At 29.6% G+C, this 7,505-nt stretch overlaps 1 long non-coding RNA gene across 1 annotated transcript; it reads right to left on the bottom strand.

Annotated features, from left to right (window-relative positions):
- Nucleotides 1-6,752: 6,752 nt before the first annotated feature.
- Nucleotides 6,753-7,048, bottom strand: LOC140438989 (uncharacterized). Its single transcript, XR_011950587.1, has 3 exons — nucleotides 6,985-7,048; nucleotides 6,880-6,933; nucleotides 6,753-6,827 (listed from the first exon to the last, which is right to left on the bottom strand). It is a non-coding gene; the product is annotated as an uncharacterized lncRNA (long non-coding RNA).
- Nucleotides 7,049-7,505: the final 457 nt, after the last annotated feature.

Here is a 7,505-nt window from a genome sequence, read left to right as displayed (position 1 = left end):
TACGCGCTATCTCAGAGTTAAAAAATATTATCATATGCCCTTTATTCAAATTTAACTTAAACCCAGAACTTCCATCATGTTATAGACCCATTTCTCTATTATCATGTGTGACAAAATCCTTTGAAAGGCTTATAAAATTTAGATTAGAACATTTTATTGAAAGTAGTTCAGTTTTTCCCTACTCAGAGTATGGATTTCGTAGAGATCGAGGTACCATTGATGCTCTCATACATTTAGTTACGGATATTCAACTCTGTTTTTCAAAAAACGAATTTATGCTATGTTTGTTTTTAGATTTAAAGGGTGCATATGACGTGGTTGATTTGGATATATTATATTCAAAAATGGTGGGGTGTGGTATTGATAAAAGATTATCTGTAAATATAATAAATTTGTATGTGAATAGAAAAATATACTTACGGGACCATAGAAATGTATTACATGGTCCAAGAATATTATATAACGGTCTCCCACAAGGCTCAATTCTAAGTCCTTTATTATTTAATGTTTATACTGCAGATCTGCATGGTTTGATGGATGAAAAATGCAAAATAATTCAATATGCAGACGATATATGTTTATATACCAGCCATAAATCCTATGAAGATTGTATGTTGAATCTAAAACTTAGCTTTAGTAACTTAGATAAGTGGGTGAAACAAATGGGTTTTAGTATATCACAAGAAAAATCTTCGATTGTATGTTTCACTAGACGTAGACAAAAAGTCACAGGCAAATGCCAGATAGGTGATTATAATTTCCCCTTATCAGAAGAGTATAAGTATCTAGGCATGATCATAGATAAAAAACTCTTGTGGTCCAGCCATATAAAGTACGTAAAACAAAAGTGCGAGCGTGGAATTAACCTTCTGCGTTTCGTTTCTAAAAAAAGATGGGGTGCAGATCAAAATATCTTTTTAATGTTTTATAGATCCTACATACGATCCATTCTGGATTACGGTTGTGTTCTTTACGGTTCAACATGCAAAACAAATCTATTAACTCTTGACAGAATACAATTTAAATCAATAAAAATTTGTCTAGGAGCTATGATGTCTTCACCAAACCAAGCAGTTCTAGCAGAAGCCCAGGAACCACCTTTACACATACGTAGGCAAATGTTAGCCAACAAACGTCTAATAACATACAGATCGTTTAATACAACTATGGTTCACAAAATAGGTTTACTTTTGACACAAAATTTAACAAATTCTTATTGGAGAATAAAAAATTCTCCTCCTCTTTCAGAATCTTTTATTGATACGAATTCATTTCAATCTTATATATTACAGCTCCCAAAATTTCCTTTTTACATACAAGACTTTGAAGTTCTGATAGACAAACCAACCATTATAATGCCCTCTTATTCAGACTTGCCAATTTTAAGAGCGTAGGCGCAAAATTTCGAGCCAATGCTTTTTAAATGCATTCATTTTTTTCAAATCCTGAGAAAACTAATAAATATTTTTGAACAATTTAAACGCAGAATGAAAGATTACATTATTACCGAGGGCCGAAAGTCCCTGAAAACTTCTATAATGTTTATTTTAATAAGTTACAGTGGTGAAAAGGAAGAGAAAATTTAGTGTGATTTTTAATCTCAAATATCTCATTCAAAAAAACTTTTTGTTTGTTCTAAGGGACTTTCGGCCCTCGGTAATAATATAATCTTTCATTTTGCGTTTAAATTTTTCAAAAATATGTATTAGTTTTTTCAGGATTTGAAAAAAATGAACACCATGTCCGTGGTAATATTTTCCAAATCGAAAATTCGCTATCTTTGTCATACAACGCACTCAGTCGAACTGAAAGTGGTGACAAGGCTACTAAATATTTGGACGGCTTCAGGAATATTTTGTGTTGCTTATTAAATAATATTGATAATTTATTTGATAAATAATTGATTTAAGACGTGAAATTAATGAAAAAATATTTATTGTTTATTATTTATGGAAGATTCAAGTATTTTAAGTCATTAAAGTTCAAATGAAAGTATTATTTTATAAGAGTTTGTTTTCATAATCGTAAATGCGAGTTTGGCAATAAACCAAAGTGTTCATGGTGTAGATATGAAAAATTATGAAGTTGACACATGACAATATCTTGAGTGAATTACTAAATTTTGACATCATATTATAATAAAGATGATTGTAAGAGTTTCTAATTAAAGGTTTTGCTTTTCATGGAGAGGTTTAACTCTTTTTTGTCTCTAAGAAAAATAATGAAATGGTATTTTCGGCTACATATCTACATATTTTTTGTTTATTTTTTTTAGAGTGTAAAGATTAAAATACTGGGTTCAATTTACATTCATTGTTTATTTACAATATTTATCCTAAACTATGGTACATTTAAGACTTAAAACTAAAATTGTTTGTCTATTTATATAGAAGATAGTGGCTACATAGGCCTCTAGAAAATACATAGTAGCTAGGTTAGCATACATTGAAAGTAAAATAAAAACTAAATTAAAAGATATTTATGATAATTGTAATAAATATTCTCCGCAATAAGATCCTATTAATCATAATTAATAACTTATCATTATTGGATTATTTCAAAAGTGTGCTTCCTGGATTATTTTATATGCTTTTTATTACCTACCCTAAGAAATTACATATAAATGAGTGTTTACAAGAGGTAAAGAAAAACATCTGTGCTTGAAATGTTTGGGTCTCGGTCTCGATGCCGTTCGGAGAAAATGTCTCAACTCTCAAAACAGATGTATTACCGAAAGTGTTCCAAACCAAATTTGCTGATAATCTAACTAAATAGGAATGTAAAGGCAATTTTAAAATTATTTTGAAATATACCAGGGGTCTCATAAAGTGGACATATTAAAGTATGTTTGTTTTTATGGAACTCCCGTATTTTATTGGATTTTTTATACCTTAATATGGTACTTCCGGAGATATTTCGATTTTCCTAAAATTATAGGGCATTAAAAAAATATTAACTCCGAAACCAATGAATTTAGCAAAACAATATTTTAATTGTGGGTACAAGCGTAATAATAGAAAATACCGACTTATATAAAGTTAGATGCAAATACACAGGGTGATAATTATTTACAATTATTATTTTATTATTTGTTATATCACAATTATTTCACAATTAAATTTGGTTGTTTTTAGTTATATTAAATTTTTTAATATTTTTTCCTTAATTAGAATACTTTGTGTATGAACGTATGACTATAGTTTAATTATTTTATCGTTTAAACAATATTTAGGATATCTTAAGCACAGAATACTGAACAATCAGAATGCCCACTCTGCTTAAAAAAATAAGTACGCGCATCTTGTTTACGCAGACGGAATCAGCCATGTTTTAGTCGGAACCAGTGCTGTTCAGTGACATTTTATCTGGTGTGCATAGACAAATTAACCCAGTTTAGTTTATTTACGGCAACTACAGATATAATATGCACTATTTTATTCGTACCTTTAGTTGAAGAATAGATTAAATTATTTCAAATGTACTAAATTATTAATCTCTAAAAATTTAAATTACAGTTCTGTCGTAGCTTGTCACAAATTTCTCAGTTCGTGTCTATGTTTCCGCCTAAAACATGGCGTTCGCGTGCTGACAAACTTCAAAGGCGGCTTTTGAGAGTGGGTATTTTGATTGTTAATTATTCTGTAACTCTGAGATAGCGCGTATGACAGTTCAGCGTGTAGCAAAATTGTTTAAAGTGTTGCCGTTTTTGTATAGTAACAATTTTGTTTATGTTTTGATTTCTTACCCAATTTGATCATAATATATTATATATTAATAAATTGTATTTATAAATACATATTAAATTTAGATTAGTAGCTATAAAAACTAATTATTGTTGTGTATTTTGATTGTGCTGTACCAAAACTGTGCTATACCATAGAAAGCTGATAAACTTTCATATAAGATAGATTAGTTTGAACAAGAAATAATGGCGGGACGTTCTTACTGTTAATGCTCTAAAAGATATAAGTTTAAAATTTAGAATATATAATTTTGTATTAAAATGTTTTCTTATGTATTTTAGTGCGTTGCAGTCGTTTTAAAACTTAATATATTTACTGTTAATATATTTTTGACAAATAGTTGACCTTACTGTGAGGAATTCTGATGTTTTGGCAACGCTGTGGGATTCTGACGTAGTAAATCTTGACTGACGTGCAATCATTTTTATATGAAAAATTCTATTTACAACAATGTTCTAAAAATTGTTTACTTTCAGGAGAAATGTACATACTGAAACCTCGATTCCTATTATACAGTAATAATGTAATTTAAAATAAATAAAAAAAAGACTTTATACAATCAGCCGGCATTATAAAACTATGTAATCACATACAAATAAAATATTATACCTAAGCATTGTAATAGATGGAAAATGTAAAAATAGAAAACAAAAAATATAAACACTCAACCTTACTTTTCTTCGATTATTTCTTGTATCAATAGAGGAAGATAATTGTTAAAATAAAATTCTCTTAATTTTTTTACCATTTGCTCCCATAATTGCTCATCTTTTTCAATAAGCTGAAATATCAATCCTTTCGGGGTCCACACGCAAAAGTAACAGAAGTTTTTATTTGCTACAAATAACTGCCCTTGAATTTGATAGTAATATGCATGATTTCTCTTTAAAATATATCTATCATCTTTCACTTCCATATACTTTAGTATCTTCCTATCTATTGCATCTTTAGGAGATAAATCTTTTGCTGAAATTGGACATTTAATTTCGACAATCATATTGTTACCTATGAGTCCATCAGGTGTTGCAGCTAAAAAAGGATATTCCTGATGAACATACATTCCTGATGGACAAATATCTAACGCAAGCATTTCGCTTAATTCTTGTACTGCAATGGATTCTTTTTCTATTCCATAGGCTGTGAATTTATTTCCTTTAAAACCATTTAAAATAATGTCTTTGGCAACCTTTCTTTTGTCGGTTGTTACCTTTAATTTACAAATTCGACCAAAATTCGAGGCTGTCAGACGTTTCCTTCTTTCTGAATACCATTCACTTGAATTCCGTTGAGTTATTGTGTTATTAAATAATTGAATACATTCCTCAGTATTCTTATGAAGTTCCGATAGAAATTTTTCTTTAATTTTTTCTAATTCGTCATGATCAATTTCTAACGTTTTTTGTGCTTGTGGCCCATAATCTTCATCTGGAGCATGGTTTTTTGTTATATATTTATTTGATTTGTGCAAATTTTTGTAATATAATTTTCTTCGCAATGTATTTTTGGTGCACACTGAAATAAATTTTTTTGTATATATGCCAGGACTTCTTCCTGTGATGCTTTTGTGAAGGGCTTGGTGATAATGACCTTTAGAGTTGTACGACAAAGCAGCAGCATGACATCTCATTTCATAGGACCCCCGAGAGCTATAATTTATTCTTTTACCTCCTAGAAACTTTGCTATTACATTATTATATTGTTCAGCATAATTGTTACTCATATTTTTTATCAGACTATTTGCATGGAATTTTAATCTTGCTGCACATGAGCTAATATCTTTCAAGAGGCTGCATTCTTTCATTGGTATTGTATAATCTGTTTCTGATGATTTTCTCTGACAAAAATAATCTGCGCAATTCGAATGATTTCCAAATACATGAAGATGGCTATTAGATATATCGTTTTTTAAAAACTTTATTTTTAAGTCACTTGGTTTATCTGACTGTCGATGGTATTCAGTTGCTTTTGTCACAGCAGTTCTTAATCTTAATATGTTATTTTTTAAAAGCTTTCGTAAAAAAATTGGTACCAGTTTTCCATCGGAACTATATCGTTTTGTTGATAACTCTTTTAATCTTGTACAATAGTTTCTTAGGAGGTGGTTACGACATTCAATTTTTTCAACAACATTATTACCATATGGTCTATTTTCTAAAATTTTTTGATGAACACTGCTATCTCCATCAGCTATTAAAAATTTGTAAGTAATTCCATGCATGTATTTACTACATTTAAATCCATCTAGAATTATTTGACTTTCCATTGCAGTCGAAGCTTTTGTCCAATTTTTATAACATACGTGTTCTTTATCTTCTCCGTATAATTTACAGTAGGAACAGTATTTGTTCCTAACTCTAAGATACAAAATCTTTTGGGTTCTGTAACCAATAATGGCTGCAGCTCCAGAATTGGCGTTATAATTTGTTTTATATGATCTCTTTGACCAAGAGCAGTCCGCAACAACAGTTATAAAAGGATAGCCATCTTCATTAATATCTCCATGCTCTTTTGCTAATTTGATTTCTTCTTGTCCAGCCTCAAGCATTGATGTCCAAGAACTTTCATGGTATAAGTCAATTAGATCATTTTGAATTGATAAATAATATTTTTTTGATAGTGGTGGGATATTTAAACTGGACGTTAATTCAGTTAGTTGTGTGTATCCTCCACCAGTACTAACTATTCCAGTTATTGCTGCAGAATTGACGTTGAGGGATGGTTGTTTATATTTTTCAGTTTCTACTTCATGTTTCACGCGACACATTGGGCAAAAGAGAGTGAATTTAGAATAAAATCCTTTTCGCTTTTCACTAGTCACCGTAATATCTTCTGAAGAGCAATTGAACAATCCGTGATGAGGGAATTGCAGTATTTGCCTAATAAAATATTGCACATCTACAATTCTTCTTCCTTGTAATATGAAATCTGAAGTAGTTTGTCTAAAAGACATATAAATTATTTATTTAAGTTTAAAAGTTTACTGCACTTTAAATACATTTTATATTTGGTGAAAAAACTTACGTAGTAGCTGAATATTCCTTTATTATGTTCTCCTCGGCAGATTCTTCGAAATTACGGGATTGACTGTTAAAAATCGTATTAATTTCATGTTAAAAAAATTAAAAGTATGGCTTACTTAATAACTATCTCTGCTACTTCTTCAGCCGCCTCTCCAGAATACCGTGCTCGTCTATAATAGTCCAAATTAAATAACTTAAAAAAAAATTAATGTATTACTTACTTAGTACCCACAGTTTCCCCTTCGACAAACTCTCCACTCATTTCTGGATAACTAGTGGATCGTCTGCAATAGTGAAATTAAATAATTACATAAATAAGCGGTAAAAATGATGACTTACTTATTTAATATCTTTTATTGGTTTTCTTACCGTTAAAATATTTCGAATTAACATTTTGAGCAATCTATCGCTGTATATATAATATACTACAAAGCGTGTACGATCGAGGCTATACGGCTCGCGGCGCTTAAAAATCTTTGTTTTAAATTTAAAATTGTTTTTAGCAAGATAGAAACCACTTATTCTTGTCATAATATTCTTAAATATACGTAAAGGTTTAAAGATTATACAGCTTTTTGTAGAATTGTAATTCATTTTAGTAGTAGATTTTTAGAAAAAAAATCCAAAAATAACTAATTCAGGCATTTAATTAACAAAATATTAACAGGAAAGAAACATTATTTACTTCGATGAGATACGTCTAAAAAAATTCGAAGCGATTTGAGAACGTTATTTGTTAATA

Source organism: Diabrotica undecimpunctata, chromosome 1, assembly GCF_040954645.1.
Source record: "Diabrotica undecimpunctata isolate CICGRU chromosome 1, icDiaUnde3, whole genome shotgun sequence".
NCBI classification, from domain to species: domain Eukaryota; kingdom Metazoa; phylum Arthropoda; class Insecta; order Coleoptera; family Chrysomelidae; genus Diabrotica; species Diabrotica undecimpunctata.
The sequence above is the reverse complement of the archived record's forward strand: the minus strand, read 5'-3'. Positions and strand labels throughout refer to the sequence as shown.